The sequence below is a fragment of the Nilaparvata lugens genome, chromosome 3 (genome assembly GCF_014356525.2).
Source record: "Nilaparvata lugens isolate BPH chromosome 3, ASM1435652v1, whole genome shotgun sequence".
Classification (NCBI taxonomy): Eukaryota; Metazoa; Arthropoda; class Insecta; order Hemiptera; family Delphacidae; genus Nilaparvata; species Nilaparvata lugens.
The window spans coordinates 18,593,272-18,607,212 of record NC_052506.1 but is presented as its reverse complement, the minus strand read 5'-3'; the positions used below and the strand labels follow the sequence as shown (position 1 = coordinate 18,607,212).

General features: G+C 33.7%; 1 protein-coding gene across 1 annotated transcript in view; it reads right to left on the bottom strand.

Moving 5' to 3' along the window:
- LOC111055635 (PDZ domain-containing protein 7) overlaps positions 1-13,941 on the bottom strand; it is a 124,604-nt gene that overhangs the window by 64,237 nt on the left and 46,426 nt on the right. Inside the window, exon 2 of the mRNA XM_039423164.1 lies at positions 13,695-13,753. The gene's annotated coding sequence lies outside the window, so the exon portion shown is untranslated. The remainder of the gene's footprint in view (positions 1-13,694; positions 13,754-13,941) is intronic.

Sequence of the window (13,941 nt, the reverse complement as noted above, 5' to 3'; positions counted from 1 at the left end):
GAAGACCTTTCACTGTAAACAGAAGGTTGCATAACTGGTATTAGAATATAAACCGCATTGAACGGTCTCCGGTCCTGTACTTGCAGTAGCTGATAGTACTCACAATGTTTTAAGGGATTCAATTGACAAATACAATTTATTCTCTTCACCCAAATAAGTCATTATTATGTTGGTTTGTAATAAGCTATTTCCTACTCCGCTATGACATATTCTTATACTGTTACTCAAAATTGCATTCCAAATGAGTTATACGATTGCTTGATAAATTCAAAACCTAAATTGCATTTCACAATCTTTAGTTGTTTGATTGGGTTGATCCATAAAAATAGGAATTCAAAGAAATAATATGTCAATCTTGTGTGGTTTTACAGGTAGCAAAAATGTATTCTTGACCATTCAATAATCTCAGATATCTACCAAGTATTCAAATCAGAATCGAAATACCCTTCACCGCAACTATATTTCACTTTGATCACTGCTTTTCACCTTTTCATCAGTCACTTGGAAGTTAGCTGACGGAAGAAATATAAACTAAGACAGTATATTTCGAGCGAAAGTAAAAACATCGCATTTTCCTATAAATACTTTGCAATAGCTCTTTTACATGCAAACCTGTAATATTGTACAAAACAATATAAATGAGAATTTTCTAAGAGAAAAATAAACCTGTGAGCATCGTTAGCTGTTCCCAATTCGGCCAGTAACTGTTTAATGACTGATAATACATATAATCTCTTTTCGTAAAACCTAACCGTCAATCTTCTCAGATCAGCTCTTTCCTCGATTGAGGATAGCAAAAACTTATAAAACATTTTAATCAAACCTGGGTGAAAGAATTCCTTGTCCTTTCTCCATAAAGTCACGATAACGAATATTATGTATTATGATATATAATCATGCTGATGTAAACGACGATAGCAATATAAGAGAATATTTGGGAATTATATGCTTATTTTGAATTCATAATCTTGAATCAAAGATGATTTGAAGTCTGTAAAAAATGACTACTTTGAATTCACTCTCTACACTTACTAGGTACCTTTCTCATTCTTTTCATCATGCTATAATACATAGGTGGAATGTTACTTTCCTTGAATGAAACTGTTCTCTTCTTTATATTCGAGTGTGTTTGGTTCATCGAATAGATTTGCAGTAATGGTTCTTTGTCAACCGTTATTTTATTCGTTTCGTTTAATCAATAAATGACTGGTAATGTTCATGGTTCACCGGCAACATTATGTAGTTCATGATTGATGATTTCATGCATATTGGAAGAAAATTTAGCCAATTTTGTTTCAATTCATCTGATAGATCATTCAAGAATTCACATGAAAAAAATTCAAAAAGTACGTGAATAGTAATCGGAAGCTCTTAGCAAGTCAGAATAAAATCAAACAAGTAATCAAAAGAGAGAATGTTCAGTATACAAGTGCTCAAATTTGAAATATAAGTGAAGTAACTGATATTATTTCCAATATATAACTTACAGTCAAGAATGACTTGTATACAAATGAATAACAATACTCGCTTGATTCTAATTCATACTAAGATCCAGTGAGTATAGTTAAATTTGAAGACTGTAAGCAAACTTAAACTATTGTTTAAACATTACTGTCCAGCTCATACAGATCCAGCTTCTAGATATAATAAATCTAAATATAATAAATTAATAACTTTTTTGATAATTTTCTCTCAGGAGCAATACAGTCGATTGAAACACTCTGAGTAATTATTAACAATCATCTATAGAATTTTCTAAGAGAAAAATAAACCTGTGAGCATCGTTAGCTGTTCCCAATTCGGCCAGTAACTGTTTAATGACTGATAATAGGTACATATAATCTCTTTTCGTAAAACCTAACCGTCAATCTTCTCAGATCAGCTCTTTCCTCGATTGAGGATAACAAAAAAATTATACAACATTTTAATCAAACCTGGGTGAAAGAATTCCTTGTCCTTTCTCCATAAAGTCACGATAACGAGTCGAATATTATGTATTGGGATATAATATCATGCTGATGTAAACGACGATAGCAATATGAGAGAATATTTGGGAATTATATGCTTATTTTGAATTCATAATCTTGAATCAAAGATGATTTGAAGTTGTTAAAAATTGACTGCTTTGAATTCACTCTCTACATCTACTAGGTACCTATACTAGGTACCTTTCTCATTCTTTTCACCATGCTATAATACATAGGTGGAATGTTACTTTCCTTGAATGAAACTGTTCTCTTCTCTGTATTCGAGTGTGTTTGGTTCATTCAATAGATTTGCAGTAATGGTTCTTTGTCAACCGTTATTTTATTCTTTTCGTTTAATCAATAAATGACTGGTAATGTTCATGGTTCACCGGCAACATTATGTAGTTCATGATTGATTATTACATGCATATTGGAAGAAAATTCAGCCAATTTTGTTTCAATTTATCTGATAGATCATTCAAGATTTCACATGAAACAAATTCAAAAAGTACGTGAATAGTAATCAGAAGTTCTTAGGAAGTCAGAATAGAATCAAACAAGTAATCATAAGAGAGAATGTCCAAGTGCTCAAATTTGAAATATTAGTGAAATAACTGATATTATTTCCAATGTATACAGTCAAGAATGACTTGTATACAAACGTATAACAATACTCGCTTGATTCTAATTCATATTAAGATCCAGTGAGTATAGTTAAACTTGAAGACTGTAAGCAAACTTAAATTATTGTTTAAACAATAAATTACTGTCCAGCTCTTATAGATCCAGCTTCTAGACTGGTACAGTACTACGCAGATATAATAGATCATTTTTTTTATTATTTTCTCTCAGGAGCAATGCAGAAGATTGAACCACTCTGAGTAATTAACAATCATCTATAGAAATTTCAAAGAGTGTATCGCGCAGGTAACGGTATGCGGGATTTTATCGCCATAGATTAGCATGGTCAGTGAGGTATTTCACATAATTTCTGACGATAAGCCGAGCACTGAACGGTTGCTTCCAGAGCCGGCGTGACTTGGCCAAAAGTCAAGGCTGAAAGCGGCACACCAACCAACTGATTAATGGATGCTCATGAGCCAACAGCAAAGACGTCTGGAGATTCATAATTATTGTTATGACTGCTTGTAGGTGATCTGTATGCCATAAACAACTTTAAATGGACCGATAAACTGTGTATTGTTGATACAGAAACGATAGGTGATCTGTTTGCTATAAAATAACTATAAATCGAGAAATAAACAATGTGTTGTTGATCGAAATCGGCAAATAATCTATTAGCAACAATCAATGAACGATAAACAATGCATGTGTCCCGAAAGAACTGTGATTTGATAAATGGACAATGTATAGTTGATACAAAATCGATATTAATTAACAACTATCAATCAAACGATAAAAAATGCATGTAGTGTCCGAAAACATCTGAAAGTTGATAACTTGACAATTTATTGTTAATACAAATTCGATAGATCTATTAGCAACTATCAATTAAACGATAAACAATGCACGTAATGTCCTAAAACAACTGTAAATATTGATCTATGAACTATTGTGTTTTGGTTTCAAAATTAGTGTTCCAATTGATTTTGTCATCCTGAATACAATAGTTCGCTTAACCCCAATCGTAACACCTTATGTTGTAATGGTTATTACTAACCATTGAGTTAACATTTGATTCCAGGAAACTTCTGCTACTTTTACAATTTGAATGAAATATTCCTATTAGAAGGAAATAACATTAATTATTATTAAATTATGAAAAGCGAATCCACCAGTTTTTTCTAATAAGTAGAATAGAGTTTGAGGAAGTAACCAAATGTCAATCATTAAAATCTACAGGAGAATGGTAGAGCTACAATGATCAATTGCACAAATAAATTGCATTTTTAATGTGTAAATAATCTAACCAATCAAACCAAGTCATTCGATCTCGATAGTTCAACATTCAAACGAGAACGCTCCATGAAACCCGTGGAAGAGAAAGACAAGAAAACCGTAGCCAGAGATAGTTGTATAATTCCGATAATAATTTGAACATAAATCGTGGCTGATGGTCTGATTGGGTATACCGTAACAATAGAAAATAGCTGCTAATTGTTCTAATTGCTCCTTCGGTAGGGAAACTGGACGAAGCTGTAATTGTACAGACAAAGAAGTGAAATAAAACTGGGCTAATTTGAGATGCAATCATTCTGGCATAAAAATTTATATTTCTTTGCCAAGCGGCTTTTAATATATCTCTCTTATTGACATTGACAGTTTTATTAGGTTGCATTCTACTGAAATATTGTTGATTTGAACTAGGTTAGTGATTAATGATCGTTTAATAATAAGTATTATTGGAAAAAAATCATGTATTGCCGTCAGTAACATGCAAGAATATCGCGGAGAAAGAATGTTTCGATTCAAGAATGGAAGTCTTAATAATTGTTTTTTATCTCCCTTATCCTGCCACGATACAATATCAACATTACATCTGGAATTTCGTGATTCCTTGTATCAAATTTTTAACGTGATTGTGATCTCTGTGAGAATCAATTTTAAATGATCAATTTAGAGAATCCTTATTTATTTATCTTGGTTTTTTCCAGCAAAAAATGGAAAATAAATTACTCGATACCGTACGACTGCTACTATACCACATCCACCATATACTTTATTCTAATTTTCTTCACTTTCCATCTTCTTCATTCTCCATGTTCATGTAAAAGTGTCAACAATAATGCAAACTGAGAACTTTGAATACATTGTATTGACATTGATTTTTACTTTCCTTGCCCTATTACCATAGGTAAGGAAAGTAATTGCTTTCCGAAAAAAATTAAGGTACCCCAATTTCTAAATTTCTAAATTTCTATACGTTTCAAGGTCCCCTGAGTCCGAAAAAGTGGTTTTTGGGTATTGGTCTGTATGTATGTGTGTGTGTGTGTGTGTGTTGTGTGTGTGTGTGTGTGTGTGTGTGTGTGTGTGTGTGTGTGTGTGTGTGTGTGTGTGTGTGTGTGTGTGGTGTGTGTGTGTGTTGTGTGTGTGTGGTGTGTGTGTGTGGTGTGTGTGTGTGTGTGTATGTGTGTGTATGAGTGTATGTGCGTCTGTGTACACGATATCTCATCTCCCAATAATTAACGGAATGTCTTGAAATTTGGAGCTTAAGGTCCTTTCACTATAAGGATCCGACACGAACAATTTCGATCAAATGCGATTCAAGATGGCGGCTAAAATGGCGAGAATGTTGTCAAAAACAGGGTTTTTCGTGATTTTCTCGGAAACGGCTCCAACGATTTTGATCAAATTCATACCTAAAATAGTCATCGATAAGCTCTATCAACTGCCACAAGTCCCATATCTGTAAAAATTTCAGGAGCTTCGCCCCATCAATGCAGATAGATTCCTAATTATCAGGCTTCAGATACAATTGAAACGAAAAAAATCAAGTGGAGTAGATTGAGCATGAAAATATCTACAATTAATGTTCAGTAACATTTTCACCTAAAATTGAAAATAAGCTTCAAATTCGAGAAAATGTGATTATTCAATTGCAAATTATTGTTGATTCTATTAAATCATTCACTATGAAGAGATAGCAGACCTCATGTGTGTTTCCAGCGTTATTGCCCTGTCACCAGCTGGCTCAAATCTTTGAATAGTTGACTTGAGATGCTCAGGTGATCAATTTTCATAACGACAAGGAAAGTTGTGTGAGTGCGCCACACCAGATTTTTAGTAGAGATTTACTGAAATGAAGTACGAACTTTTAAAGAGAAAACAGTATATTTCATCTCTACTGTATCCTACATCTACTCATGTAGGAAGAATTCTCCTTTAATCTGGCAAGGAAATAGAGTAGAGTTCATTGAGCTATTTTATTTTCATGTAGGTTGTTGCAATTTCAATTTGCATACAAACTTTAGAATTGATCCGACAATGGAGTGATAATTCTCCTCATATAATATTATCGCTGACTTATCTAGTACATGGATTTTCGAATGTCTTCTATTTAGAACCAGTCTTGAAAGTGAAACACTAAAATTTATTGTGTGTTTATGGTGGCAATTTTATTAGCAGCTCATTATACAAAATTACTTTGTTCTGAATAATGTATTCTAATAGGACAAATGGATTGTGGCTCTAGACACCTGTCAGAGTTGTCCAACATTATTGTTTCTTTACGATTTCCTGGAGCGTGAAGACGATAAACTAGAATACGACTCAGCAGCAATTTGGGAAACTTTTGGTCTGATTTGTCTCTTTTATTTCCTGGACCAATTCGCCCACTTTGGAGCTTGAAATTTTATTGTTTGTACTAAAACCCGTGAAGACATCGGACGGTGCGACTAATAAAATCTCATTTAATTGAAACGACCTGTACTTATTTGATAGAACTCGGGGAACATCAAACTCGTTTTTCACAACTCAAAGATGGTATAGTTCCAGGCACGGAATTTATTCTTCTATAAACCGTGGTTCCAGGTAATTGACACAAAATCTTTATTACTATAGTGAGGTCCACATTATAATGGCAGTGTACGATTGACAATGCTGTTGCTGTCCTTTTCTATCATACAACAAAACATATAGCGCTATCTCTCTCTCGCTTTGCAATGTTGTCTATTTGCTAGAATAGTTTACATTTACTTTTGACAGTGACTGTACAAAACTGAACAAACCATATTCTCAGCCGCCATTTTTTTTCTTCATTATATCAAAATACTTGAGTTCACAAGTCGTATAATTGATTTAAAATATTGTGTTTTCGAAACAATGAAATAATTTTTAAACATTACCTTATTAGAAACACAAATTAAAATACCTGAAATGACATTTTAAAAGTTGATAACTAACCATCCTAGACTTCATCCATGCTTATGTTAGCCTACCCGTATAGGTTGACCTACTCGTACCGGTATAAATAATATTGAAAAGTTATTTCAGAATTAATCCATTGAAATTACTTATTTTTAAATAGGATTTCTATTTTTCTATTATTTTTAAAGGGAATTGGAATAGAATACCTACCAAATAACTCAATTTCTGTTGTTTTGAAATTCAGATTGTTGTATCACAGCTTTTTAAATTAGCCGCTTTTTCATGTATAAAAATAAAAATCTGATCTCAGTCATGAAAGAAAATTTTTGAATCAAATTATGAAAAAATATATTTTCTTTATCAATTTGACATTAAATTGATTATTTTATCAAGGAAATGATAATTATTAATAGATTACATTTAATGGGATGAATTGAGTAACAGCTGTGTACAGTCAGTGGCAAAATGGAGAGACTTGGCAACGTTTTTCTCCTATCTTTCTTCACTGCCATTATAACGTGGACCTCACTATATAACCATAAATATGTTATGCATCAACTTTCTCAAATGAATTATTTTTTTCGAGTAACTTGTGATTGGAAGACTTCCCGTTGTAAGAATTATGTCTTGTCCAGTGAAAGGTATGAAAATTATGGCCTCATACTATGTATTATTGTTATTGCTAATGAAGGGATTTCATATTAATCACATCAAGAATGCTAATTCGAGGGCTGGATTCCCCAATAGGCCTGGTAGGCTTCGGCCCATGGGCCGAATATCAATTCAGTAATTTCTTGAAAAATGAAGTTCTTAATTTTGAAATTTTAAAATTAAATTCTTGAAAGAACTTTCACAGAGTTCATGTCTAACCTTCACAAGTCTAAATGAAAGATCAGATTGAAACGAAAAAAAATGGTGTAGGGCCTAAAGCAAAGTATCTAGAATACAATGCATTTTAATTACATTGGTGAAAAGTAAACTCTCAGCCCCGAATTTCCATCTGAAAACGTGGAATGTAATGAAACTAGTCTGGTTCAGTTGTTCTTGAAATCAAAAATAACCTTATATCGCATTCTAATAGATATATTTGAATATACTTCTTAGTCCATACCTTCAAAACCAAGGAGCTATCTGATTGGTCAATAAGTTGAGTAGTCGCCATTTGACCGCAACAGTTCATAACCAATGAGGAAGCAGCTCGATAATCACATGCTAGTGATTGTCCAATGAGACTGCTCGTTGAAATTGGGGCGTGGCTTCCATTCGCATGGTCACTCCCATATTTTTCGGTATGTCGAGCTAGTTCTGTCTTCCTCCACTAGCATTGTACTTCATAAATTCTCGAAGTTTACAAACCAGTTTACCCTTTGAAAAAATGCAATAATTATAAAGTTGCATCGGGATATGATGTTCAATAGTAGGTCATGGTATACCCTAATGGACCATAGTATGCCTTCTATGGATTTTTAGACTATTTTTAGGAGAATAACTCTAACTAGGGGTCGGGGCGGAAAAAATATTGTGCATAGGGGCGCCAAATTTCTAAATCCGGCCAAGTACAAGAACAAATTTGTAAATTTCTTCTGTGTTGGACTTTCATTTCAGAATATTCACTGAAAATAAACAATAAAACACATCACTGTAGTCATGGATCTGTAGTAAGGTTTGATGGATCATCCTTATTCAATATTAGATTAGGTCTCTCTTGCCAATGGAATCTCACTGAATTTTCTCGACTACACAAAGTTAATTTTCATTGATCTATACACTATTATATTCATGATCGTAGCTACAGGTGTTACATAAATATCATTTGTATTCACACTTGAAATCAGAAAAGAGTCCAATAAAGATGTTTCTGTTGAAACCGGTCGTGGGTTCGAATCCGCCGGTATGCATGGACGTTTGATAATCTCATCAAAACATCCTCACACTTTCCATTACCCAGGCACAAGCAAAATGCTTATGTGGACATCATCCACAATAAAATAATAATAATGATTATATTTATAATATGTAATAATGATTTGAAGCTGATTTATATTGAATTGAAAAATGTTTTCCACAGAAGACAAGTCCACTAAAGTCGTGAAATCCTGGTTGTAATGTAATAATCATTTCAGATTACGTGATAAGATAGAGTTACCTTTCCCAATGGTCAACAGGTGTAGATTAGTTTTTATGGGCAATGATTCCTATTCTGGCCGTTTACTGTTAAGTATGTAAACTTGGGATCAGGAACTAGAAATTCCATTCGAAGAAATAAGCCATTCAGAACCCATTAACAGTTCTAATGACGTAGGTGTGAATCCTCAGAAATAACACAATGATTACACTGTGAACTGTGCAAACTGATTATACATTCACAAAGAACTCTTATGCACATCGCATTGCTAGTCATTTATGTAGTATCTGATGGATATTACAAAACTCATTGTATTGCATTAGTGTGACTGACATTTCACATATTAACAATGCAATATTATATGCATTTTTATAACCTTTCAAGATTTCATCAGTTATAGAATAGATTATGGTTATTCTATGGTTATAGTATGATTTCAGTACCTGATTAACTTCTACTTGAAGATGATGATGAATGATTTACCATGAGATTATTATATTTTCAATGAACCAATTGAATTTTTCATTATTTCGTCAAGTGACAAAAAAGGTGACACATAAGTATAGTCCAATCCAGATTAATTTTATATGTCACATTTCTACATTCGCTGCTGTAGAAGTGCTAATGAATTATTGTGAGACTGTCTCTGGCTTACTATGAATGAAGTTATCAATAACAATTTTCTACAAATTAGTATTTCAATTTGCATTTTTTCATTAGCAAAGCTTCAATGAGTCTTGCGTGAGTTACAAGGTGTATGCACATCAGGTGTCTTATTTACATAATGGGTGACGAAGAAGACATTTGAAAAAATATTCTCCTTGAAAAGGTGTTTGTTTAGCGTGCAAATTTCAATATTTTAAATATCTTTCTTAGTTTCGCTCTCTCTCTCTCTCTCTCTCTCTCTCGCACTTGTTTGTTGCTCCCACGCTGGCTTTGACATCATTCATAGGTGTCAAGTGGTCACGACCTGGCTGCAGGCTATTATACTTCTCTTGGCTCCAAATCCTTTTGCTATGCATTTCGAAATGATTATTCAGAATGCTCTTTCATACATAACGACCAACGTTACACAGTGTTTACTGGAGTTATGTTGTGTAAAGTCAGTTATATCTAGATGATGGTATATTATTCAGCTATATCATAGTTGCCAAGTTATTCTAATCCGCATATCGTTCTGATGCTACTTTCAAGGCTGATGATATCCAACTCTGCTTCTAACTTATGTATCGCATGAACTCATTACTTGGATTGCAACTATATATTTCTTACCCAACTCTTCACTTCAACTTTAATCTTAATCACTCATACATACAACGTTCGTGTTTGTTAATCAATTGTTCTGGCTCTAGAATTTAGTGGAGAAGGAACTTCGGTAACGACCTATCTTCCTCTTGTCTATTTGGAATAGAGCAATCGCTCGAAGAAAAAATGTCTCCATTCGAATATACATTTTATATCGAAATTATTAATATAATAGTTGTTCTATGTTAATCGCGATTGACAAAAAGTACTTAAGGCCGGTTGCACAAAAGTAGGTTAAATTTTAATCGTGATTAACTTCACGAGAACCAATCTCCAAAGAGACCCAAATGAGAGAAGGCTTTCCCGAAAAGAAGGTTTCTCTGATTGGTTCTCGTTAAATCAATCACGATTAAAATTTAACCGGATTTTGTGTAACCGGCACTAACTTACTGTTATATCTGAAAATATTGATATTATCAGAATTTATCTTATCCCCGAAAATTGTTCCAACATATTCCTCAATGTCGTTATTTTCTCTGAATGACGACTCTTTGAGGACTCCCTCTGGATGACGACTCTCTGGTTCCACTATTTGATTTTTCTTTGAAGCACCTACCTAAAATTTGCGAATTTGATATAACAAATTTCCAGAGACTTTCACGTCATCCAATATTCTCATTTTCCTTGTGTGCTCAACTTTTCAAATTTCTCTTCCACTTCTGGTTGTCTGCATTTGCCTTTTCTTCTTTTATTACTTCCGCTTCTATAACCTTTCTCCTCCAATTCATCTTTAAATATTATATTGGCATTTCAAACTGGAATTTGAATTCCTTTGAAACTTCTCTCTCCTGTGTACTTGTTTATGAATCAAATTAATGGACTTCTTAACAACACATTAAATTTAAAAACAATTCTGCATGCTCTGAATGACAATTCGAGACCTCAAATCATGGTAGCCTACTTCGGTTTCAAAGAATCCTATTCACTAGTTAGCTAGGAGTGGACATTGCTTGTAGTCTAATAAGTGTGAAAATAGAAAACAGACGCCCAAATTTACCGTTAAGAAGGGAGTGGCAGATGGTATTTGTTTACAGCAGTCTAACTAGGCATAACAAGGAGAATGCCACTGGTTCATCCAATTTCCGTGTACCTCCCTCAATGAATAAGTAACATTGAAAAATCCGTTACCAATTCGCATTCTACTTTGAAGTTCAACTACTTGAATCCACTATTGTTCTCTCATATTTATTCCCAATTGCTAATATAACATAATATTCAATAGAAAGTCCTTATAGACTACATCTCATCTATTCTTTCTCATAGTTATTCCTTTCAACCCAAAGCGGGTTAAAGTGTGAAAGCGTATATCTGGAGTGGCCTGTAAATCACTAAAGCTAGTGTAATTAATTATACCTACACACTAACACAGGCGCAGATACTTGTGCATTAGTAGTAAGGGAGGGTTGTGTGATTTTTATCAAATTGTGGTTTTCCCACTCATTGGGGATAATTCATCACCGGTATTCGACAATGTGGAACAACCATCAAGTCTCCACATCAGCAGAAGCAACACAAATCAATAAATAGAAACAATTTTAAAAACGAATGACAGTTGCTAGCATTCATTGTTTTTTGACCGAACGTAGTGAGGTCTATGTAATAACTCGGATTTTCTTTTGTCTGTCTGTATGTAACACATTCACGGCCAAACGCGTTGGTAGATTTCTATGAGATTTGGCAGGAATATTCCTTTTTCAACTGCGCGTCGAAGTATACACAATATTTTTTTTTTTAATTTTGCATTTGAAGGATAATATGGAAGGAAAAGGAATTCCTCCATACTCCAATATCATTATAATTATTATTATTATTTATAATTTACTCTAAAGATAGGATTAATCAGACTATAGAATTATTCATAATCAATCAGCTGACAAGTGAATTACAGAGATGTCTGGAAAAGCCGTGCCTATTTCTATAAGGTCTATCTATGGTTTCAATATTTTGTTTTGTTATGCGTGCCCATCAGTATCAATATTCTCACATTTGAAAAAAACAAATTTAATAGGTGAAATAAATATGAAGAAATTATAATATTTTGATTGAAAAAAATTAATTTTCGAATATTTTCATCAGATAGAAAGATTATCACGGAACTGGATAAATTATCATATGGAATACAAATTCAATTGTGAACTGAGTTTAACTTCGCAAACAGGTGACATCAGATACTTGTGGATGAGAAGACTGCGTGAGGTCTACTGTTCACAGAACTACTAGTTATTGAAAATTCAATCTATACTAATCAATAAGTTGAATCTCTGCCTCCAATTTGAATATTTGATTTATCCCATCATTTGATACAGTATGGGTTGAAGACCTCCAATAATAGAAATTAATAGCTTGAAACCAAAAAACTATATCAGCTACATAAATGCGTCTTCAAGTTTCTGAAGATCAATTCTTCCTGAACGAGTTGTTGTGATTGGGGCATCAAAGATGATTGACAAGTGTTGCGAATAGCCGAGTACGGTGTAGTCTGGAAGTATCGTGGAGAACATACCGTGGTCTACTATGCACCGTGGAGTAGAATACAGTATAGGAGAGGATAGCAGTCATCCTGATGAGGAGAGGACAATCTACTGAAGGTCGATGTCCCGCGGTGTGGGAGAGGCAGAGGCCGCTGGAACCCGTTATCACGCCGCTTCACGCTTCTTGGTGACGGGGACCCCCCTTCCCGCCAAAAAAACTTACTGCTCCCCTCCCACAAGGGGCTGAAGCCACCGGATGGTTTTCCCAACGTGGCTAGCCGCATTTTTCTCGCGACACCAAGTAGGCTAGCGCATGCTTCAGTCTCCACTCACCTCGCTTTTCAGTCTCCCCCGTTTTTTCTCTATCATAATCATTGACTTCTCCCCACTGCGACTTTTTCCTGTCTTGTTGGTATCCTTGTCATGTTTTCCTTGTTTTTCTCAATACTGTCTACTATACCTTGTGTGAAGTGCCTAGCATTAGTGCTTGCATTTGTTCCATTCTTTATAATATGCTTCGTATTCTCTTCCCTTGTCAAACCTCTGTTTGTTTCTTCATTATAAGTCCTCGTCATGAGTATTTCTTGGTTTTGTCTCCATTTAAAGTCCTTATTCTTGTCCAGTTCACTTATTATTTCGGGTTTGCTATTGGATTGAGTGATGTCTACAGATGGAAATTACTGAGATATTGCAATTATTCAAATGCCAATGAATTAATTATTATTATTAAACGAAAATCCAAATTAAATGCTGTAATTAATAATAATTAAGTGATGCCTTAATTTTCTATAGTTCACACCACAAGATAAATAAACTGAATCATTACAGACGAAGGATAGAAATTTAAAGAAAAATGCAATACTTGTTAATACTATGAGTGAAATTGTTACGTTGAACGTAGAATACACATTTATTAGGATCTAGAGTGAGTATATTCTATGTAGGTGACGGTATGTTTAGGTTAACGATATTGCCTTTTTGATAATTTAATATACTCACTTAAATATTCTGGTTCTCTGTTGCTACCTCCATAACGAGGAATGAGCGATTACTCTCTTCTGAAAAGAAAAAAAATATAAATGAATTATCATTTCAAAATAATGTTTCATTAGCTCAATAATTCCGATTTTAATTTTGTGAATTCAATCAGCTTCATCTTTCATATCACTATTTTTATTGACATATTCATCAATCACTAAAAATCTCATGCACCGTATTTTTAATGCGTCTTATTCAACCTACGAAA